Source organism: Haemorhous mexicanus, chromosome 1 (assembly GCF_027477595.1).
Source record: "Haemorhous mexicanus isolate bHaeMex1 chromosome 1, bHaeMex1.pri, whole genome shotgun sequence".
Lineage (NCBI taxonomy): Eukaryota > Metazoa > Chordata > Aves > Passeriformes > Fringillidae > Haemorhous > Haemorhous mexicanus.
This window is the reverse complement of record NC_082341.1, coordinates 28,744,658-28,769,826: the sequence shown is the minus strand read 5'-3', so window position 1 is coordinate 28,769,826 and position 25,169 is coordinate 28,744,658. Positions and strand designations below refer to the sequence as shown.

Here is a 25,169-nt window from a genome sequence, read left to right as displayed (position 1 = left end):
TAATTGTGATCATATTTTTTTGCAGCAATTTTTATTTTTTATATGACCATGTGTAACTGAGAATACTTCAAAGCAATTTTTAAGGCAATGCTGTGATTCAAAAGCAGCCCTTTGCCCCATACCACGAGATGTAACATTTTATTGCAAGGCCTATAAAAATTTTGTGTTGTACTGGAATGATTTATCACAATTAGGTAACAACTCAGTGTATTTCAGTGTTTTGATCCATATTTAGTAACTTGAGGCTGGGACTGAATTGCTCCCCCGGAGCAAAATATAATCTCTTGAAATCAGTGTTTTGAAGGGAAAGCAATAGACTTGACACGGGGAACTAAAGGCAAGTACTTGGCATGTGCTACTGTGAAGCTGGCATTTGGAAAGATATTTATAAGGTTGTCTACTGGATGTCAATATAAAGGCTAATAGGTAGGATGCTATGCATCTAAGATCATATTTTTCCAAAGTTAGAAAAAGTTGTTGTTTCTTTTGGTTTTGTGAGAATATGAAGAGAATTGAACGGATTATTTAGAATACAATCGGAGTTCATTTAAGACAATCAAAACCGCATCAAAATGAAATTTTAGTTATGAATGCCTTTGTACCACTGAGTGTATGGTATAAATATGTACTTATGGCATTATAAAACATAAAGTTGCCTTTTACTTATGCACAGGGAGCTCATCTAAATTTTCGAACTCTTTTGTTACACAAAAAGTTGAAGTGTCAATGAGTTTTGGAAATATGCTAATTCAAAACACTTAAATATCTTCAATGGTGTCATGGAAAAGCTAATTTATAGAGAGCAGGTACCATTTATGCTGAGGAAACCATGTTCAGTGCACTAGGTGAATTAAGGAATTCTTTAAGAAATCTTTCTATAAACAAAATCAGGCTGGCATGGTTTGCATGGTTCCTAAAATAAAGAGGACTCAAAGAATTTCTAGCACTTGTGTCTTATGAAAATTAAACTCTTTAAATGCACATTTTGGAAAGGAAGGATGGCTACATATACAAAAGAAACAAAAAAAAATGCTGGTAAATATTTTTTATTTTCAAACTTCAATGGATTTATTATATAAAATCATTAGCAATATACTAAATTTCATCTACATTGCCTGAGACATCTTTCAAAGCTAGTCTTTTAGTGCCATATGTCAACAAAGTGAATATAAATAGAAATTAATGTCATTATAATTAAGCATAAAACCAGGTTCCCAGCTTAAGTTCTAAGGCTTATCTGACCACTCAAGACTTGGTGAAGAGGGAAGCTGGTAGTGCGTAGAAATCTCTCATTAAACACTGGGAACCTGTCAGTGAAAGTTTGATCGGCTCCCTAGTTCTGGGTCGTGCTAAATGGTAGGCACTGCCACAAAGACATTAATTTCCATGCCATTGTTATTCTGGTCCCTCAGTTTTTCTTTCTCAGTAAATCTGCAAATTCTTACAGGCCCTAGCTGGGTAGTTGCTACCCTCAGAGAGGTTCCGAAACAGGTGCTGGAGGAAAGCGGGGGCCCAGGGCAGCGTTCCACGGAGCGAGCTTCGCCAAGGTCCCTCGGCCGGACGGAGGCTGGCGAGCCGGGCACGGCGGGCTGCTGCTGAGGCGGCTGCCGGGCGCCGGGCCGGGCACTGGGTTGGCCTTGCCTGGGCACGACGGCTGCCGAGGACCGGACGGTGCCGTGGTAGGGAGGGCGCAGTCTCTCCCAGCTCCTTGAACCGCGGGCTTCGGCGGCGCAGTGCCCGCGCACCTGCGTGGGAGCCGCTCCGCGGCCGCCGCCTTTTCCCGGCGCCCCGCGGCAGCGCCCGGCCGGGCAGGTAGGCGCGGGGCGGGCCGCGCTCGGCCCTCCGTGCCCCCGCGGCTGCGCCCGCTTCCACAGCCCCGCCACCTCGCAGCGGGCAGCAGGGAGGGCGACCGGCAGCCCTGGGCGGTCGCCACCGGCGGGGAGAGCCTGTAAACTTTGGGTAAGTGTTGCACGGGCTTTGCGCCTCTCGGCTCGGGGCAGCGGGTGGACGAAGGGGAGCGGAGCTTTGCGGAGCGGTGCGCGGGTCTTGCCGCACCGCTGCTCCAGCGCGGAGCGGGCGCGGAGTCGGCGGGCGACGCCCGGGGGATGCGGGCGCTGGACAACAGGTACCGCAGCTGCGCGGGGGCGGGAGGGGCTGCGGAGGGGGTGTCTGTATGTCTGTGAGTGAGAGCGAGTGTGTGTGTTTGTATGTGTGTGTGACTGTGTGTGTGTCGCTTTCCCCTCCCCCCTGCCGCCCGGCCGGGAAGGGGGTGGGAGATGTGCTGGCGCACCGCCGCTTAAAACCGCGCCGCCCGGAGGCGCCTGCCCGTTCCCGAGAGGAGGGCGGCTGCTGGCTCCGCGCTGTGCCGCGGAGGGCGGCGAGAAGCGGGGCCGAGGGCGGCGGTGACCCCGCGGGGCCGGGCCGGGCGCGCTGGGCTGCGGCAGCCGGCGGCGGGGCGGGGCGGGGGGGCTGGCGGCGGTGTCGCCGCCGTGGCTGGCGGTGGCCCGGCTGGATGGCCGGTCCCGCGGCTGCCCAGGGCGCCGGGCTCTCTCGCATCCCGGGGCCGAGCGTTCCCTCCGCCCGCATCGCACTGCAGTAAGTTCGCGAGTCGCTGGGCGGCCGGAGTGGTGGGAGCCGCGGAACTGGGGGGGCCGTGATGCGCGGCTGGGTGTCTGGGCGTAGTGGAGGGGCTAAGCTGAAAGTTGTAGCTTACCGCGGTGTGTTGAATTTGTCACGACGCGTCGCTTTGATTTCTAGTTACTGCCAATTTGCCTCGTCGACCTATATCACTTTGCTCAACCTCAGTCAGTGTCCTGATGCTGCCCCCTGATAGCCGGGTTCGCAGCGATGAAGTGCTGAGGCATCCAGTGTAGATGCGAACACAGCGAGGGCAGGAAACAAAAGATGCAGCTGCAAACTTAGGCTTTAAAGGCTGCTCTACTTAAACTTTACGTGTTGATGTTACGAGCTCATTGTTGTGTTTTGGGTTTGTTTTGTTTTGGTGTTTTTTTGTTTGTTTGTTTTGTGGCCCAGTGTTGTTCTCATTCTTTTTTAAGAACAGTTTTATTTATCAGAGGTGAATGTAAATACATTTTTCATTGTGATTGTCCTGTTTTGGAGATGGATTAAAGGTTTTCTCATCAGATTACTATATCATAGGTATTATTTTTCCATAGCTAAACAAGCAGATTGTAGGGTCTTCAGTTCTTCATTGTTTGACTGTTTTTCTACAAATTTGGGTAGAACTTTATTAATTTGCAAAAGCAGTTTTGTCTGGTTGACGTAAGGTTAGAAAAAAATGGAAAACTTATAAAACCCTATCATAAAATAAAAAAGGCAGTGCAACAGGATGGGGAAAATCAGTAATTGTAGCAGGAGATGTAGTCTTTTAAGTTTTTATAAAAGCTACTCGACATTTCCTACTCCCATTTAGGTTAAATGACCTAATGTAGCAAGGTAATAGTTTTTCTTTGCACTTGAATGGTATGATGCACATATTTAGAAAGTCATTATGCGTCCGGAAAAAAAATCCATAGCAAGAACCTAATATGTATTCCCAAATGACTGGACTTGTGCTATGCTTTATGGAGAACATGACAGGAAATAAGTCCCTTGTTTCTCCCCAAAGTGGAAATCCAGTATTACTCAGAGCCTGAAATGTCTATCTAGTACAGAAGGAAAATAAGCATCAAGAAACACGAAAATAAGCATCAAGAAACACGGGGCGTCACAAAGCAGTACTTTCCTCCAGGGGCTTCTCTTGTCTCTTGATCATTTGTCAAGGTAGAAGGACTTTGTTGTTTATCGTGGCAGGGAAGACCTGGAACAATTATCCAACAGTCTGAAATGTTTGTGGAGAGATATGTTTTACACTGTGAATTTCAAATATTTGGGTGCAATTGTTAATCTAATTTTGGGGCCTGCAAACATCAGATGTTGCTGTTCTTAGGCAGGTTTAGGAAAAAAACTCCTTTCTTATACTTTTTAAGGAAGAAGTATATATGAATAGTTACGTATCAGCTGAAATCATTTGTTCTAAACACCTATAGGTGTCTTGAACAGTATTCAGTAGCAGTGCATGAATGAACAGATATTTTTTAAGACTTCATGCTGTATGAAAGTAATAAAGTTAATTGTTTTAAAGAGCACTAGATATTAGGTTTTTACTTATAAGGAGGTTCTGTACTGTTTCTGCTCTGGAACTGTCATTCAGGGGTCACTGTAGGATGGGTCTAGGTGCCTTTTGCCTGTGGAATGAGATCAGTGGAACAGGAATGAAGAGAATGATAAGAGTTGTAGAAACATGTTACAGCAGCATTTTGATAAAGCAGAGTATAAATAGCACATTTGGGAGTAAAGGTAGTAATAGGTTAATACTGGAAAACTTCAGTCACCTGGCTGGATAGTTGGACTGGGCTTCTTTTGTGTGTGCATGCCAGCAGCACTGAGTTCTTGTGAGTGGCACATACTGAATGAAAGATAAGAGCTTAAAGTCATGCTTTATATTTAGTGTAATAAAAACTAACAGCATATAGCATAGAATCATGGAATATCTCAAGTTTTAAGTGATCTATAAAGATCATTGATTCCCACTCCCTGCTCTTACAGGACTAACTAAAACTAAACTGTGTGATAAGAGCATCGTCCTGATACATGATGTTTCATTCTCTTTGAATTGTTATTGACCTCTATTAGATCATAACCCTTCTGCATACAATTTTAAAAAGTCTTTTTAAGGCCTCAATGAGAAGTGGATGATGAAGCATTTTCATCTGTATCTGGAATTATGGAATAGTGGTGACAATTAGAAGGGAGCGAGTTACAGAAACAATTGGTCTTGTTCTGTGGTTTGGTGTGCTGGATCAAGAGGATTTCAGCCAGAATTCTACCTGTGGAAAGGAGAAGCTACTTGTGAAAGATGTTTACTTTTAAGTTGTGATAAAGTTCTACCAGTCAAATCTGGGAGACATCAATGCCGTGAAGTTCTGTGGAAGAAAAGGATGCTATCTTCCTGAAAGCTCTCTGGAGCTTGTTCCTGTTAAGTAAAGTTTGCAGCCTGCTTCAGGAATTCCCATCTGAGCTTTGCATTACTGCCTAAAGTGAAAAAGATCTCAAGAATATGGACTACACCTTGCTGTGGATGTAATTCCCAATTTTTTACACTTGTGTCGATTAGGTTCCAGGTGTTACTCTGGAGGAATTATAGCATGTCACAGCCAGGTTAATCAATAGAAGTTGGTATAAAAGGTTAGAAACAAGCATTTTATGACAAGAATTCCACGTAAAGAACCTCTTGACCTTCAGTTGTGAGTTTCTTCAGTCAGTTTTTTGTTTCACATAGCACTTACAAAATAATTAGTAACAGTAATAGAAGACTTAAGACAATTACTTGTTTTTAATTTTATTTTTTCATAACAGTACTTCATTAATAATTTTCTCTTCAGAGACTTCTTTTATAGCTAAACCAGCAAATTGACAGTACTGGAAAGCTGAAGAAGTGACATGCTGGGTCCCACTGAGAAGAGTTTGATGTTTGTAGTTATTTTTAATACCTTGACTAAAAGAGTGGAAAAAAAGTTAAAGATTTGGGCTTTGAAACTGATATCTTGATTTTGTCAACCTGACCTAGTTTTCAGAACACTAATAATGCTCTTGCTATGGATAAAAATGATCTGATGCAGGTAAAGTATTTAGGCTAATTCAGGAAGTTGAGAAATAAATATTTATTTATTTAGTTGGAATTGAGATGAGTAGCTGTCCCCAAACACCCTGTAAAACAGCTTTATGCAATGTAGAACACATTTTCTTTTTTAATTGTTTCTGAAGAAAATAAGACTTCTCTGAATAATGTTTGCAGCAGTTTAGCCCTGAAGGGATACAGTTAGTTTGCCACTAGTTTAAAAGCTTAACAAATGTAAGTATTTGGAGGCTGTTAAATTATTTCTTGTCCTGCCCCTTAATACAAGTTTGGAATGTCAATGTACAACTCTGGCACTATTGTTTTGCCCTAAACAATTTAAAAAAATGTAAATAAAACAAAGAGAAGCAGAGTTGTAGACATGTTTGTCAGTTCAGTGTTACTAATTAGACTTCCAATTCTGGGGACCGATTAGCTTTTTATTTTTAGATGTTTGTTGTTTACTGTAGTAAATCATGACTAAAATGACCTCTAGATACTTCTTTCTTCTTTGTTAAGGATTTTAGGAATGACTTTTCTTATGGTGGCAGAAATATTAAGTTATACAAATGCTGTTAAATACTTAATTATCTTTAGGTGGATTTTCAGCCACATTTTGATTATGTGGTTTGAAATTGGTATGGTTTTTTTAGACATTCAATGAGATTCCTAGTGCTCAGTAGCTGTAATAAGAAGCTCATCCTCTAGTCCTTGCAGTAGTAACAATCTCAAGAAATTTGATGAAAATTTTCACAAGTTTATGTTGGTTCATCCAAATCTGTGAGCCTTTGCTGTGATATGGTGCTTTGCTTGCATTTAAGGTTGCCTTGTGGTTATTATGAAGCATTCCCATGTGTTGTTGGTTTAGTTGGGCAATGGGGAAAACTCACACAGTTAATAGAAATTTCTTTTCTCCTTTGTCCTTTAAAGCATATTGTGTAAAGTAAAAACAATGAGTCAAATTCAATTTCTTTGGTCTAAATTTTTCCCCAGGTGGACACTTCTGATTTATACACTGGTTTGAGTTTGGAAATTACCTGAAATCAATCCTGGATGCTCTTGAAGTGTATGTGGCTTTTCTATGCAGTGACATATTTGTATGTTTGTGGTCTTAGAGAACTGAGAAGCTAAATTTAAGTGAATTAGAGGAATGACAAATAGTAAGGCAGCTGAATCAGCCCAGGAGAAAATCTCAGGTAGTGTGAAATCAGCAAATTTTGCTGTCTTGTCTTTTGAAAGGAAAAATAGTGTTTTCTTCAAAATCTAGAGGCTATGGCCTAGTTGTAAGAATTTGAACCACTGTGTCCCTAGACTCAAAGGTCTGTTGCTATTTTTGCCTCTTTAACTGTGGATTTTCTCCTGTCTCCTGCATGAATTTATGAATTAATCAAGTGAATGGGAGACAATATTATGCCAGAAATAGGTTTTAAGAAGGGAAGAAAGAAAAATGAGAATAAAGGAAAAAAAGAGATAGCATTTATAGCCAAAAAAATTGATACTGAATTAGATGAAAACTGAAAGATTTGTGATTACAAGCAGGAATGAATTAAGCAAGCAAAAGGAGGTATAATGCTAACCTTTTTTTAAAATTTTTCTATTATTTTTTTCTATTTAGTAGTCAATGAAAATCTTTTTCTAAAATTTAAAAGAATTCCTTGAAAAGGTTTAGGTTTAGATATGTGAAATCGATTTAATGTCCTTTCTATAACCACAATGCTGCTTTTGTACACCCCTAGAATATTTTACTCAGTATCTCTACTTTGTCTATTTCTTTAGATTTTGATAGCTGGGTAATAATTTAGAAATAAAGTTTTCAAAATGTTAAAAATATATATTAGTGTGTCTATTCTGTCTTCTGTTCAAGATCTAAATACCATCTGGCTACCTTCTGTCTCTCCTATTATTACTAATGGAAAGTCAAAAGCCCCTGCTGGGGGAAATTTTAATTTTAAGATGAGCATCCTTTATAGGTCAATTGAAGCACATTCTGAATGTATCCAGGTCTCTCAATTCATTATAAAGGGTGCCTGGCTGGTGTGCCTTGTTCACAGGTTAAAATATAATTTGGAGACATCCGTCTTCGTGTGAGATAAGTCACGCCCTTGGATATTTTCTCAGCTAGGAAGGTAAGGAAGAATTGAACTCCTAAGAAAGTGTCAAGTCTTCTCCATGCCTTACTGAATATAAACACAATGTAAAATAGCCTTAAAACAGTAGTTCATTAGAATGGGCCATGTACCAGAAGCTAAATATCAAAGGACCTATTTTTAAACATATGTAAATAAACAAGTAGTCTGGAGCATTTCTATTTTTCTTCATGTCCCAAAACCATGACAATGGTATGTTTTTACCAAAAAGTCTGTCTTAATTTTTTTTTTTTGATATAGAATATTCCAGCAATGCTTTTTAATGAAAAATAAATTGACAACCCTGTCTAGAAATTCTGGATTTACTTTGAAACTCTGAAGCCTTATGCATTTAAGTTTACTTTGTTCTACATGTCATACACATTGAACAACTACTGGATCTGTGAAAAAGTTTGTCTTCATATGCTGTTGTAAATTTAAAATTTCATAGTACTGCAACTATTTCTGCTCAGGAAGTACAGTGGGTCATTTTGTCTGTTTTTACTTTAAAAGCACCCATGTTTGTGTTTAAACAGCCTAACAACTTCTATGTCAAAGAATTCAAACCTTCTAAGCAATATGATCTTGTATAACAGAGATATAAAAATTTGCACTGCCCTTTGTTAGGCTTAGTGCTGTTGACAGAACTTATTTCTTAGAAGTAGAATGACTGGAGGAATCCTGGGAAACTCCCAGCTTTGAATATTAGATGTTAAAAACAGTATAGTACTCTGATAAGACTGTTCTTTTACTTCCTTTTTAAATTTGAACTGCCAAGTGGTTATTTTCTTTTCCTCACATTGTAAAATAACATGTTCAGTTATGAAATGTTTTGCTTTTGTAAATTCAAAATAGTTACTTGTAGAAAAGCTTTATGTTCTGTCTCAGACTTTTTCTGATTAATATTCACCCAGAAACTACAAAACCAGCTTGTATGAATGTTCAATATGTTTTTCTACCCTGTATTGCACAGTACACCAGGGTGGTGATTTTTACATATCTTTGTTGGCATTGAGAAAAAGGGTCTTGATGAGGCTCCAGTACTTATATCTAGTTTCCTATTTAGTGAACAAGAACTTGTTCAAGTCTCTTCCAAGAATTTTTGTGTGTTCTTACTTCGGTCTGATGAGCTGATGAAGTCAGGGTAGGTCATCTTTCAATGACAGAAGAATTTGTAGAATCTTACAGTTTTCCAGCTAGCAGGAACATTTTTCAGTCGTATTTCAGTGGAGTTTAACAGACAGGTAACTGCAAAGGAAACTAAATAGAATATGTAAGCTATAGAAAAGATGGTATACTTTTAAGAGCACTCCTACAGGGTTTAGGCCATATTCCCTCTGACCTTATCTCAATTCAGGGCACATGCCTGATAACTGTGGTCGCTCCATGAAGCTTTTTCATTTTGAATCTTACATTTGTGACCCAAAGTGCTGTCCATCTAAAGGAAGAGATGACCCTTTCAGTACCCTAATGTGATGATATATGGGGACAGTAAGTTCTGCATGATTAGTCCAGGACCCTGACTAAAAGGATAATGACTCCTATGGGGGTGGAGGAATGCTTTCATAATCTAGAAACCTTGAGAGCTTCTGTAATTCATCCATAATTCATCTACCATCTTAAAGTAAAATTAAATAAAAGCATTATTTTCTTAATCCAAAATAAACTACTGTGGAACATGGACTTAATGACAGCAGTCGTGGAACTTAGACATTCCAGCTTTGTTTATTTGTACTAAAATCAGATCAAAATCTGTGTATCCTGACAAGTTACAACTCTTTGGATTTGCTATTCGGTCAAGCTCCAGTTTGTCTTGCATTATTTACATTCTTGGCTGGTTTTCACTGGAGAGCATCACAAGCAGGAAAGGTTTTCCAATTCTTGTACATATTTCTTGTCACGTTCTGCAGTTTTCATTCAGATTCAAATGCTTCATCCCTTCCCCATATAGAGTTCTTAAATTTATTCAGGAAAAGTTTCATTACTCCTCCCCTGGTCTTGTTTGCTGCTCTCATTCTTTGGAAATGCAAATATGTATTTGACAGAGCAGGTGCCATCTCTTTTAAGCTGAGAGCAAATTATTAACTCATGAAGGAATGAAATGCTGTTCTTCTCCAGGGAACTTGATGCCCATATTCCAATATGAGATCTTGTTTCTGAGCCTTGTGCTTTCATAACAACATGTATGTTGATAACTATGCTTCATAATAACAAATGAAGCACATGTGTAGATAATTATTGCATGTTAATATCAACATTTATTTTCATCCAGCTCTATGTTTGAGGGACATGTGGACAGTGTACAGAGAGATGCATTTAACCTGTGTGTTTACTTTCTTTATGTAACCTGAATGTCTCAAACTCCTTAAGCCAGTGTCTTCTACAGCCATGTAAATGTTTTAGGGATTTGCAAGAAATAGAGGGGCTGTTTAAAAGAAAGTTCCTTGTGCAAAGCACAAAGTTCAGAGAGATTTTAAACTGTTAAAAAATCAAGCAGCTGAAGGCAGAACAGCTGTGGTAATGATTTTCAACCTGTGGGTGTTGAAGAAAAGAAGATAATACTGAGTTTTACTTTGTCTTAAACAATGTTGTCATTGATTCTTCAGATTTAAGACATACTCCACTGAATATTTTTTTATTTTAAGATAGCCTAAGAAAATGGAAGAAAAGGAGGGAAGGAAAGTTCATGACTGCATAACCTTTCTAACTTAACACTTTAAAAGCTTCATAATACTATTAAGCACCTTAAAATTTTTGCAAATAGCATGATGAAGACCTTATATATGATCATTAAGTTTATCATGGAGAAGAATCTTGTGTATTGTTGATGGATTCTTTTGAAGAGTTGATAATGCACATTACAACGAAAAGGAAAAGGGATGTTTACATTGGTTATTATCTAGATATTTTTTTAAACCTATATATTGCCAGTAAAATACTTTTGTTTGTATGCCTTTTCTCTGTTTTTGTGGGAAGTATGTGTTGTGAATGTGGCAAGTGAACACCCACACTACATAGTGTGGTAAACATTGTAGCATTTAGTTATTTTTTCCAGAGAAAAGTAATTACTCTTCATCAGTTTGTCTGTTTTTGTTAGTTTGTTTGGTTTTGGGTGGGTGGGGTTATTTTTTTGGGATTTTTGTTGGGTTTTTTTCAGCACATCGTACTGAAAGTTCCCTGTGGCTTATATATCCTTATCAAGGTAGTATTAGTGAGGCAGGTGAATAGGATTGTTCTTCATCCTTCTTAAAAGCATAAGGATAGCTTTACTGGATGAAAGTCTGTCTGGACTAGTGTGATGTCCCCAGTGATTATCAAGAGAAGAATAGAGGAATAGACTGAGGATGTCCAGAGTGTTCCTTCAGGTTCCAACACTCTGTATACATTTATTATTTTACAGCTATCTAAGACAGGCCTCTTTCATTTTGAAGATGGAAGAATTCTAGTGTGCTCTTTTTTTTTATGTTCCCTCTTTTATGTCCCCTTTTTCCAATTCTGCTGTAATCAATTTGGAAATCCAAAAAAGCTCTGTATGGTATTCCGAATGCAAGTATACCCCAGATCTATACAAGGAAATACATTGTTTTATTCCGAATTTTTTTTCCAAATACTTTTATTTTTGAATGCTGTCAAGCACTGAGCTGATCTTTCCTGATTGTAATTCAAATTTTTCTTATGTTTCTGAGTGGTAACTCATCAGTGATGAGCTCACTGATCATCACTCTAAGTGTATTGCTACGATTTTTTTAATGTATATTACTTTAGATTCATCAATGCTGAGGTATATAAATCTATTCCAGTGGGAAGTGGAGGATGACATAAGCAAGCAAGAGAAAGGACATTCAGACTATTAGAGGATTTAGTACCTATATAATACCTAAATTCCATGTCAACTCTCTAAATCTTTACCTGTAGCTGTCCTTAAAAATATTTTGGTGCCTGTGTTAAATATTTTATTGGTTTGGATATAATAACAACTAGAATTATGACTTATTAATCCATTGGAAAAGAGCTGTTTTTCTTTGTGAATAATACATGGTGAACTTAATTTTTTTAAAAATATACCCTATGCAACAATATAACGTATCACACCTCTTGCATAAGTTTACTCATTTAAAGAATTATAAAAACAAAAATATTTTTAAAATATTTTTGAAAGTTACTCTTTTTTTTGCTTTTCTGTGTTTTCCAATCTTCTAATCTTAACCTAATGCAAAATATTCTGCTGCCTAGTCCATAAATACTTGGACTTTGTTGCATTAGAACATGGGTGTGTTTATATGTGTGCCTTCTATATAAATTTCTATTGACTACATGCTGAAAATGGCAGCAAATATTCATTGCAGTTGTGAACATAATTAAATTTATAGCTGTCAGAATTCATCTGACCGTTTAGTCACTTACAGGAATTGCACTTTGAAGTGGTAGCTAGAGAAACAGTTCTGACCCAAGTGATTAACCCTGGCAGGGGTCACATTAGATCTGAATGAAGTGCAGTACAAGATAAATGTTTTTATTTCCATCATATGCCCAACAGAAACCAGCTCTGTAACTGGGGCTATGTGTGTATGCATATATTTGGCATTATATTGCAATATTTTTGTGATTATTCTTATAAAAATCAACATAACTATGGTCATCCTCTTTTTATATAGCAGTGGGAACATGTAGTGGGTTTTGATCATATGGACCATTGTACCTAGTCATTTACAGCCTGAGGAAACATGACATTAGATGGCTCATGCAGCTTTGGGTTCAGTGAGCCTCAGTTTTGCACATCCTTACCAGAAGCCACAGAATGTCCCTATAGAGTCTAAAACATAACCTAAGATATATAATACAAGACTAGGTCATTAAAGAAATGATGTTACAAGAAGAGAGGACCAAATCCTCAGATAATTTTAGTTTAGAATAAAATCTAATAGTGAGTCTGTCTGCCTTCTGTGCTTATCTCTGAAGATACTTAAGCAAAGCTGTTACTGTCGTAATTTTTTGATGTCTCATATTTTAAATACTGAAGAGACTGTAAACAGCATTACATCTTAAAGTGTGACTATTCACGCTGGAAGGCTGTTTCCAAGGATTGTACTTCTGTGAATTTGATGATTGCACTTAATTGAAAACAATATATTTCCCATACATTATTCTGTATTAACTACTTATCATTACTTATAATGCTTGTAAATAATAATGCTTATAAAGTATGTAGCTTGGAATTACATCATTTTTGAAAATCCTTTTACTAAAAGTTACAGTTCTGTGACATGTTATATAAATCTAAGAGAAATACTGTCTGGTATTTCATAGTCTGAACTAATGAGATAGACCTGTGCCTCTTGTTAGGTGTACAGTAAATGAATTTACATTACAAAGAAATAGAAGCAATTTTAGCTCAGGAAGGTATGTCTTTAGTAAAAACTATTGGACTAGTAAAAAAAATGAATACTGGACGCTGTCAGATGACTGTATTAGTCTGTGTATCTGAACTTAAGAGGGTAAATATGATAAAGCAAGGCAATGGTAAATGAGGAAGGCTGATGCTGACTCCTGCTCCTACTCCTTTTAAAGTTCACTTATTCTAAATATCCTGAGATACAAGCAGTGTTCCTTAAACTTAGATGTTTTGATGAAAAAAATGATGTATAGCTTAAAATCAGTGCACCGTAATTATTACTATTGTGGTGTGACCTCTGGTGTTGTGAGTTCATTTTCTGTGTGTTTTCTCTAAGCTGCATTTGTGTCATTTCCCTTGTAGCAGATGCATGGAAAGCATATGTGGATAGCTTCTAAAATGCTCATACTTTGAGGGAGTTAGATTACCTGCTTCTGGAGCTAGAACTTTTTAATTATTCTTCTGTTTGTCTTCACCTTGCTATATTGAAACTGTTTACAATTCTGTTTTCTAGAAATTTGCAAAATTTATACATTAATTCTTGGAGAATTAAAATTTCAGTTATCAATCTCAGATGCAGCCCTCTGTCCCAGACCACTGTTGTTTCTGCATACTGCTCTGCATTGCTAATTACCTATGCATCATATAATAGTTTTTTTTCCGTTTTATAGATGCTGTGGTGGTAACAGTCTTAGAAATATGAAAATCTGGAGAATTCTTTAGTAACATATATAGTTCTCATACTGCATTAAAATACATACTCAGTCATACATAGAACTAGGTCTTTAAAATAAAAATATCAATCTCTGTGTGTAAGCCTTTTCCTTCACCATGGAGTCATAGAGTCAGTGAAATGTCCATCAGATGAGCTCAGCTCAGAGTTGAGCCTATTCAACTTCCCTTATTGTACATTCTTTTTTATTATATTTTGTAAGAAATACTTGTTGCATTTCCTCAAACAGACCCCAGAAGAGCAGCTGAAGACAGTTGTAACTAGATCTGTCTTATACTCCATCTTACATCCTCTGACTCTGCTGCTGCCTCCTCCATTTCTATGTCCTTGAGCTGTTCCTGCTTTTCTTTTCCACTGGATGTTGATAATGCACTCGAGGGATAGGAACTGTGAAAATGGGACCTGCTTGGCCTCACTTCAAATAGTGATAAGGCACTGCTAGTGGTGACTATGGTGGAGGCAACTACAGCAGAGACAAACTGAATTTCTACTCTTCAAGTCAGCTATTTTGCAGGGTTTTTTTGGTGGTTTTTGTTTTGTGAGTTTTTTGGGGGGTTTTATGTTTGGTTTTTTTTTTTTTTTTTGATGTGTGTGTGTGTGTGTTTGTTTTGGTTTCTGTCATTATTTTTTGGTTTTGATGTCGTTAGTTTATTTGGCTGTGAGTGTGTGTGTTTCCCAAGACTGGGGGAAGCTGGCATGTTTAATAAATGAAGGGGGGAAAAAAGAAAGCATTACAATATTTATTTCCTGAATAATTATTGCCTTGCAGATTGAGAGCTTCCCCCCTTACCCCAGTTTTCTGAAATGGAATTCCAGTAAAACTTGAGAATGCTTTCATGTGTTTGATTTAATTGTGTCATTTTTAAATTTCTACATCTACTTTGGTTAGGACAGACTTGATATAGGGGATGGGGAGTTTGCTGGTATCCTTTTACCACTGGACAGTCACTGCCCAGATTGTCTCATAAGACACTGTCACACTTGATTACATTTTCTTTCAGTGTGGATTGGCTGTATTTCCATAACAAAATATTTACTTTTCTACTTGGGATGATTACAACAGTTAGTGATATGTGAAGAGTCATTCTCCTTTCCTATTTACAGAGTGCTGTGGCTAACATTTAGCAGTGTGTAAAAGTGAGCAGCTCCTAGGCAAAGATGCTTAGAGTTGAATGAGTCTTTGCTTTTCAAATGAAGGAATGGACTGTGTTATTTGTATACATTGCACTCTGATGATTGCTTCTTTAGACACCCAAAGTGCTACTGTGAAGGATGGTTGTGAGAGAAGGTAACAGATTGACTGCCAGAGCAAAGCAGAAGTAAAAGCTTGTATGAACTTTTCATTCACACAATCAAATATATTCTGTCCTTTCCCCCCCCACTTTTGTGTGTATGTGTGCGAGAGATATTTAGAACCACTTTCTTGATAGGTTAAAACACAGTGATAAATAGTTGTGTGTTTGAGAGATACTCTGGAAATGCGATTGGGCTTTTCAAAAACCTGTTGACCTGAGTGGAAATGTAGTGATCACGCCTTGCTCATCAGAGAAGGAGCACTGCATCTGCTGATGGGTCCTCTTGAATCACTAGAATGAAAGAATAGGAGGAGGAATATTCAGGAAGGTCACACTCCTCCTGAAGGGTGAAAGGAGCTGGGACTGCTGTGCATGAGCCGATGTGCTGTGGCTTTGGAATGAGTAGAGCAAGGAATCTTTGAGGGCATAAACTCAGCCCCTGGGGAATTCCAGAGCCCAAGAGGAACAAGCCAACTATTGTGGTGAGGGAGCAACATCCAGTTAGAGAGAAGTGAAGTGGTGCTCAGAAGAAAGAAGCACAGTGGTATCAAGGATAAATTAGAGGCTGTCATGTCTGGAAGGCGTCAAGGGCATAAAAGGTTCTTTGGCAAGGGAAAGAAAGATGTGTCTTCCTGTTGATGTTGCAATTACTGTGATTTCATATCAAGTTGTTTGAAGTTTTTTATTATGTTTTGCATGTCTTTTTTTTTTTGTTGTTTCTAATTGCTAGTATCCCAGTTTGGACCTGTTTTGACAGGCATTTCATCTGCATGACTAAAGCCATTCTAAATATGAAAAAGAAATGCTGCCTTACATCATTCATATTCAAACAAACCCAAACCAGACCAGTCCCAAACCCAGATCACCCATGTGTAGTGGTTGGGAGGTAGATTCAGTATATATCTGGGGTATTTTAGAATTGCTATTTATATCTATAAAATTTGCCTAACAAATACTAATAATCCAAAAACATTGGCTGTGCTATGAAAAGACTGGAATTATTAGATAACAGCCATTTAATGAAGTTCATAGGAACTTTTGTTCTTTTTGTAACTCATACATGGGATAATATGAAGCCATACTGATGCAGAAGGTTATTGTTCTTTTGAAAGGGGTTTCAGATGACTTCATCAGGGAATTTCTGGGCATGTTCCTTTGTATTTTTTACAAAGTAACGGATTTGGTGCAGTGTAAATAAGGATGGTATGCTTCTTTTTATAAAGTATTTGTTTATATAATCAGAAATCTGAACTTTATTTATACTTTGGTGTTTTACAGAGATCTCATTTACAAAAGTAACCAAAGAAGGAAGGTCATGGTGTTTTTGCAGCATTAAAATTTATAGTTGCAGTTTGTGTCAGAGAAATAGTCTTAAAAGAGAGTAGACAATAACAAGACGTGACAATATGTTTTCTTTTCTTGATGTTCTGTAGAGCAGGTAAAGTGCATTTAAGGTATTTGGCATGGTGAAATTTGTACACAGTATTGACACAGGCTAAAATGATTGTCCCACTCCTTCCCCCAATCCATGGGCCTTTGTGTGGCTGTGTCATCTGCACTGTTTGCTGTGTATCTTGTGAAGAAACTAAGATGGCATTGGAGAAATGTGGGGGTAATATTAGACTGTCAGATCCCAAACATTTTGCTCATGGCCTTTGGGCCTCTCCAGGACTGGGGCCTATGGTTGCTTACTTTTTGTGACATGGACGATGCTGTTGGCTGCTCTGCTGCTGCCACAGCATCTCAGGGTGTTACTGATGGGGGTGTGAGTGGAAAGGAAGTGAGCCAGCAGGACTTGTCTCCTGGGAAAGGTGGGGCTCCCCATGCAGCCTCTACATCGTGGGGATCATTACCTGCTCTGCAGCCATGGAGCTCTTTCCTTCATGTTACACTCAGTCCATGAACCCTTCTCAGCCATTTGGGATCAGATGAATGTTAAGGGCATAACTGAGTGGTAATGTTACAGCTTTCTAAATTTTTCAGAATATTTTTCATGAAAAGTATTTCAGCTAGGTAGAAAAAGTACTTTGGGACATGTTGTTCCGTTTATTTTTTAAGACTGTCCTCCACAGAAGTCACTGGAGAGTTTTTAAAACAGATGGCATGATGTGGGCCATTGTAATGCAATTTTCTTTGGAAAATTCTGTGTCTCAGGGCAAATTTACCACAAATGGAGTAATCGTGATGTCCCGTAAAAAGAAGACGTGTTTTTGCAACATTTGATAGATCTGAAAAGTATGCATAACTCTGCCAAGCAAGCAAGCCTTCTATTTTCAGTAAAATATTTTGGGGCTTTTGGAGTATTTTAAAAATGCTAGTACAGTAACTGCTCTGAGTATTCAGGAATATTTAGTACAACCAAAATTGTAAACATCAATAAATACAGTATTACCTGAAATCGTGACTGTCGAGAAGACGTGTTTGATCTTTCTCCCTAGAATTTTTGGCAGAAAAAGAATAGATGTTTTTTGTTAATACAGTTTACTGGAACATTTTATTTCATATGTATGGATTTTAAGTCCATAAAGCAAAGGAATACTGCATAATAACAAAATAGCAATACTATAGAATAATCTTTCTGATTCACAAATAATCCTATTTGTGAATCAGATTTATCTCATCTACTATCTGTGCTTGGATTTTGTTATTAATTAAGCAACTGCTACAAAGGAGATCTGCTCCTTTTATTTTTGATACTTGTTATTAAAAAGGCTAGATAAATTTTGTGAATAATTAAAGTAGGGATGAAATATGTAAAAGTACATGAAATGACACTTATTTTCATGAGAATATTCTGATGTGTCCATATAGAAATACTTATTTTCATAATTTCACCTGTATCAGAGGTAGGTTTCTAAGCACTAACAATGACAGGATAACAGTTATGTTTAATAAACTTACTTTGAATAAAAGTGAAAATAGAAAACATAAACATATGGTGTATATGTACTTACAACAGTGTATTTTACAGTGAATTTTTTAGGTATACTAAATCAATGTTTTTAATTCTTCTAAGATGCCAAAAGAAATAACTTTCTTATTTTAGTTGTTCCAATTTAAGAAATGTAAGCTAAATCTAGTGATGCAGTTTGTGCCTGGGAACCTTGAGAACTGGACACTGCTAGCAAACATTAGACATCTATAATAATCTCTTGAATAATCTTTTGTTTTGTGCATCTAAGAAGGCCAAAATCTGAGAAAGGCCAAATACACTGAGTACTCCTTTGCTTCCAAAAGCAGAGGATTTGGGTTTTGCAGTTTTGTATTCCAAGCATCAACAGCTTTTATAATTTCTGTTTACTCTTCTTCAGGCACATACCTGTTCTTCCCTCACAGGGAACACAGCACTGCAGTTGAGATTCAAAACAAAGTGATCTGTATTTGGTTTTGGCACATTGTTCAGAATCTCCATCTTCCTTTTTTTTTTTTTTAGGGTGCTTTTAGTGGGATGAGCAAGTGGATGCATTAGGAGAGTTTCTGGTCTTTGGAGTGTAGGTTCAGCCCTGGGCACCCCCACCCAGCACCATTTTGAACAGAGCTTGGCTTGTACTCTAAGGGATGGAGCTGCTGGAACTGGATGGGAGTTGTGGCATTTTCTAACCAGGTCCCCAGCATGGATGGCTGCAAAACCAGGACCCTGAAGCAGACCACAGTGTAAACCTCAAGAAATCTGAAAAGAGCCCCAGATTTCTAGAGTGGTGCTATTGTTATGTATATGTAGTTAAATCTGTAAATGACAAGGTTTCATCAAAAGTATCTACTTCCTCTGAACTACTTGATGTGTTAATTAATGGTGTATTAACCAAAGCTAGCTGTACACGAGAGACAGGGAATTTTAACTAAAATTCTGAGGCTTGGTTAAAGAAATATCCATGATAATTTTTATAATCTACAGCTCTATTTTAAGTTATTAAATACATTTTTTAGGCCTTTAGACTTAAATTTACCAGTTCCAACTTGATATGATAGACAAAAATAAAGCCGTTAAGAAGTACAACTGTTCTATTGATTTGCATAAACTAGCATGGTGTATGTGTTTAAATAGATTCAGTTACAAATCTCAGTTCAGTTCCTGACTTTTCCATAACATGCTTTCTTTGTGATAGCAAGAAAATTATTTAAGAAAAAATGCTTCAGTGTGTCTAGTGACTTTGAAATTCAGTAAGTAATGCCAGCTGAGATCTAGTCACTTGTTAAAATTCACCACTAGGTCTGTATTAATTTTTAGGAATTTCAGTCCTTTACTTCCTTTCTGTAAACTGGATTATTTCTCCTTTTCTCATTTTCTAGTCCTTGTACTTAAAAGAAAGTTGGTTGGTACCATTGTCCTGTTTGTGATATAGTCACAGAATCATACAATGGTTTGGGTTGGAAAGGATCTTATAGTTTCAAACCCCCAGCCCCCCCAACCATTGTTAAGGACACCTTCCACCAGACCAAGATGCTCAAAACCCAATCTAAGCTGACTCTGAATGTTTCTGGGAGTGAGAGATCCATTACCTCTCTGGGCAACGTGTTCGAGTGCTTCACCACTCACACTGTAAGAAATTTCTTTCTAATATCTAACCTAAACCCCCCTCTGTCAGTTTAAAGTTCCCCTGTCGCTACCTGCCCTTGTAAAAGTCATCTTTCTTGTAGGACCCCTTTAGTTACTGAAATGCTGCTGCATGGTTTCCCTGGAGCCTTCTTCCCCCAACCACCCCAACTTTCTCTGTCTTCATAGGGAAGGGACTCCAGCCCTCTGATGATCTTAGTGTCCCTTCTCTGGACTCACTCCTGTAGGTCCATGTGCATTTTTGGGGCTTCAGATCAGGATGTGGCACAGCAGGTGAGGTCTCACCAGAGCAGAGTAGAGGGGCAGAATCCCCTCCCTTGCCCTGCTGGCCACACTGCTTTGGATGCAGCCCAGGATACAGTTGGCTTTCTGGGCTGCAGGTGCACATTGTTGGGTCATGTTTTGCTGCTTGTCCATGAATATCCCAAGTCTTTCTCCCCATGGCTGCTCTCAATCCATTCTCTGCCCAACCTATATTTGTGCTTGGAGCTGCCCTGACCTAGGTTTGGGACCTTGTACTGGTCTTCTTAAACTTTATGAGGTTTGCATGGACTCACCTCGTAAGCCTTTCAAAGTCCTCCTGGATGTCATTCCTCCCCTCCAGTGATAAATTTTATCTCAGTTTCTGCTTTTGTAATACAAGCACAGAAGTTCTAGTTATGTTGTTGTTAATACTTGACATTTTTTTATCTCTTCCATTGGTCTAACCAGGTTGTAAAAAATAAGCAGGAAAATGAAGTGTGTTTAGGCACTGGATGTCAGAGTGCAGGCACTGTAGTTTGGGTCAAAAAAGCAATAGGTTCCCTAGGCTGCATAATTTCACTTGCCCAGTTCATTTTAACTCTGGGATTTCTGCCTGTGCAGTCTAGCAGCTAAGAGTAAACAATAGTACCTCAAATTCTGACTCACAGGTTTATATGGATGCTTGTCACCTGAGAGTGGATCACCTTTCTCAGTGGTGATTTTTATTTATTTGCTTTTTCTTTTTGCAGCTAGTGGTAATTTTTTCTTGGGTAAAGCACCCCCTGTTACTTGGCATGCCTCAAATGAGAAAACAGAGGGGCTGTCTTGATCTACTGTAAATACAAGCAAAAGCTCTTAATTATGAAAGCTACTGGGGTACAGCAAAATCAGTTCTGTGAATATCCATTGGAACATATAAGCAAGTTTATTTTAAGTTAATCTTATATATTGGAGGATGGAGGGTTTTTGAGGCTTTAGATGATATTTGGTGAAGGTTCTCAGAAGATACAACTTCTGTTTCGTGAGGAAGTATAACTTTATCATTTAAAATACAGCCTTTGGATAAAGAACTTCTTATGAAATGGTTTTAAATAACAAATTTAAATAGAATATTTTTATCTTTTTTTTTTTTTAAATGACTTGAACTATACAAAAATGGGATGACATTAGTAAACTGAGTGACTTACAGATTACCTAGCTGTGATATTCTTGTGCTATTAAGAGGGTGTAAGTAGAGCAAACTCTTTTAGGCTTATTTCATATGTAGAAGGATTCAGTTGTGCATATTTTAATACAGGGTATGTGAAAGGAATGACTAATAAATAACAAATTACTTAATAAACAGATACACTTTACTGTGGGGGTCATGAGGCACTGGAACCTGGTGAGGCTCAGGAGGCTGCCCAGAGAAGTTGAACCACCTCCATCTGTGGTGGTGTTCAAGGGCAGGTGGGATGGAACTCCATGAAGTCTGGTCTAGTGAAAAGTGTCCCTGCCCTTGGAAGGGGTGTTGGAACTGGATGATCTTTAAGGCCCCTTCCAACCCAAACCATTCTATGACTCTATGATTTCTATGAACATAACTGTTTTTAAAATTCACACATTGTCCAATTGATGGCAGTGAGTTTTACATGAGTGGCTCCTGGGAAGAGTGTTACACAAGTACATCCTCTGCCTGTTAGTAAGAGCAGACAACACAAGGGACTTTGGAAGATCTCTTTGTTTGAAAACTTTCATGGATTGAATCAGAAAGGTAGAAAAGAGAATAATTCCTAACCCTTAAAAAATCTGCTTTTTAAATTTTTTTTTTATATTCCTGTCTTGCAAGATTTCAATGGAATTCAAGCTCTGTAATATAAATATTTCATATGCAACCTTCCCATAAAGCATTTAGACCTTTAGTGATGACTTTGTACGAGTAGATAGAAAAACTGTTACAATAGTTGCGAAGTACAAACTGAGCTATATAAAGTAAATGTAAGGTGGAAAGGTTGAAAACCAATTCAAAATGAAATGTGACTTAAAAATCTTGTGCCGCTTCATAAATTACAAGTTTTTTCTTTGTAGTTTCTCTTTAGTAATACAAAGCTGAGCGTAAATATTGTAGGTAATTTTGCCATATTCAGGATCACGTTGAAGTTCTACAGGACCATTTGGTAAATTCTTTCAGTTTTCAGTGTAAAACAAATTTTAAACATTTCTGTTTGAGACACCTTTGTTTCAGTGAGTAGACCTTCAGTTGGCTTAAGGTAGTTACACAGGTATGTTCTAAAAGTTTAGTTTCAGGATCATAAATTTGGGAGCAAGGCAAACAACTAAGAAGGACTTGAACATCTGACTTGCAATGCATCAAATGTGGTGTGTTCATCCCAGTGTTTCAGCTGAGAAACTAACAAAACCAGCAGAAGGGATTGTAGGTTGCTGGCAGAAATAGACTGAAATAGTGCAATAGATACAGGTTTGCAATTGTTTACAATTAGTGCTGCTTCTATTCAAGTTAAGAATATAAATTCATGGAGGTAGTACATCACCAGTTAGTATTACCAGGAATGGTAGTGCTCTTACCTGATACTTCTGTTCTGTGTGGGAGTGGACTCCAAGAGATTTCATCATGTAATTATTCCTCATATAGAAGCACAAATCCAGTTGCCATCTATTTTATTATGCTTTTTTCTTTGTCATTGAAAAGGAATTCTTCAACAATTTAAGCACAGAAACAACAATGAATCATTGAGTTTCTTTTTGTGTTTGTGTATTTATTCTACTTTCCTCACTTTAATACCCTTTTTGATTTCTGGCTTTTCATTAGTTATAATATTCTAATATAAAAGCCATTTTGATGTAAGGCTTAAAAATATATTCAAAATAGACTGTTTCATTCCTCAGTAGATGTATTTATTTATTTTGAAAGAAAATGAAAGGAAATGTATAAAACATTGTTTATGTTTTGCTTTTTAAAATGATGTTAAAAATGAATTGCACAAAAATGATTAATGGTTTAAGTGATGATGTTTATGATTCAGAAGTAAACATGTAGATGATTTTTAGTTTATGGCAAATATAGTAATAGCAAAAAAAGGCAGACCTGCACTGTAAAAGTGTTCCAGCATGAAGGTTATTTAGTAATTGTTTGGCTCTTGACTAGGATTAAAACTCCCTTGGGCAAAATTGAGTGGGTCCCTGGAGGAATTTCAGATGATGAGGAAACACAAGCATCAACATTCAGCAAAGTAAGGGGAAATTGTTTCAGATTTCAAGCTAAAGTCTTACTAAGCAGGTTCAGATTTTTTTTATCCAAGAACTGCACTTTTAAGGCGAGTAGCTCACTGAAGTAAAGTGATACTTCCCACATGTTTATCACGTGTTTCTTTTCAGGTCTGTTTAGGTGTGGTTTACTACTGTATCTGCCAGGTTGTTCCCACATTTATCAATCCTATAGGCAAAAGGAAGTAGAATGTGGCAAAACTGGGCATTTGTCTTCGCAGGCTGGTGAAGACAGGCTATGCTGTTGCCCTCAAGAGGGGCAAAGTCCCACCAGTGTCGTCCCAGTGTGTATTCAGCAGTCTATAGACAAAGTAAGCAAAACTCGAACCAAATCCTAAAGGGCTCCGTGTGTGTGTTCCAGACCTGCAATAGCATACCAGCTACCCTTTTCTCTCAAACCATATGATAATGTGCCATAAGTTAAAATTGATCTTAACCTTCACTTAGCTTGAAGTTTCCTGCATCTGTTCTGAGACCTGAGCAAAGTTTTTTTTCCTGAAAGTTTCATGTATTAGAAAACACTTCTTTTTACCAGTCCCGCTCTTCTCCTATCTAAAGAGAATCATACATGCAGTTCCAATAATTTCAGTGTCAAGGACAATTGTGTAAAAACATAAGGTAAATCTAATGAGAATTAATTGCAACACTTAAAGAGAGAAAATAATTAAGTAGAATTCCAGAGAAAAACATGCTCGAAAAAGATAACAGAAATGCAGAGACTCTCTCAAGAGAAAAAAATATATTTAAAATGCAAGCTAGCTCAGACAAAGGATTAGCAAGGGAAAAAGGAGATAGGATCAACTTAACTTTTTTTCTTCTTCCCTTTAAGATGGGAAAAGCACTGAGAAACTCAAATTAGCAAAAGTCAGCTTTCATATTGAAAACTGAACATCATGGAAAAAGAACAGAAACTTAAGTTGTATAAAGCTGTAATATGTACCTTTGTCAATTAAAAGTGAAATCAGATACCAGTTTTTGTTTCTTAAAAATTCCATGGGAATATTGTCACTTCTAAACGACAAAGGATTCTGAGGTAAGTAATATACTGAAGTCAGTAGGTGGAGGACATGAATTTCACGTTGCTTTCTCATACCCCTCTGGAAAAAAATCAGCACAGTTAACCATGAAGATGCAAGGTTTTCCTATCTGAAAGCTGGGGTAATGTGTTCAAGTCGTTACATTTGTAAGTCTGTCTGGGTGGGACGGACAGACAGACAAACAAATGAAGGACCCTCAGATAATGCACTTCCATCTCTGACCTGATCTTAGTGTGTAGTTCTGCAAATGCCACTTCTCTGTCTCAGTTTGCTCAGTGGAAGTATATGAACTGCAGGGAAACCATTGAGGATATAAAAAGAGACTCAAGGTGTGTACTTTATGCTGTAAAAGGATGTGAAACCAAGCTGCCTTTAAGTAATGGTTTCTGGTATTGAGAACTGTGGACCTGTGACAGCCTGGACTTTGCATCCCTTGGACAAGTGCACAAGAGGTCAGGCAGAGGTGCAGAGCCTGCTCTGATGCTTGTGGTGCTGAGCCAACTTATATTTTCCCTTCTGGCTTTGTTTCAGTAAAACTGCTCTCACTCGTGCCTCACTCATGCTCTACTTGTGCATCCCCACCTCTAGTGTCAGTATGGCCACGTCCTCGAAGCAAATTCTAGGAACATACAAGTGGCAGTGCTCACTGATCCTTACCAAACCTAGATCTTATTGTCTTCTTAGAGCTGAATTTTAATGGGTCAGGAGTTTTCTGGGTGAATAGGGAATTGTATTTTGAGATCTGCTGCCACCACATTGTTTACTTCAGATGCAGATATGTGTCCTTGTAGGCAAGGGGCCACCTTACTTTGATAACCCATTTGGTATCTCACTATCACTGAACTTT

General features: G+C 38.0%; 1 protein-coding gene across 3 annotated transcripts in view; it reads left to right on the top strand.

Annotated features, from left to right (window-relative positions):
* The first annotated feature begins 2,463 nt into the window (after positions 1-2,463).
* Positions 2,464-25,169, top strand: part of DGKB (diacylglycerol kinase beta) — a 330,173-nt gene continuing 307,467 nt past the window's right edge. For all 3 annotated transcript variants that reach the window (XM_059844065.1, XM_059844057.1, XM_059844048.1), the window contains exon 1: positions 2,464-2,595. The gene's annotated coding sequence lies outside the window, so the exon portion shown is untranslated. The remainder of the gene's footprint in view (positions 2,596-25,169) is intronic.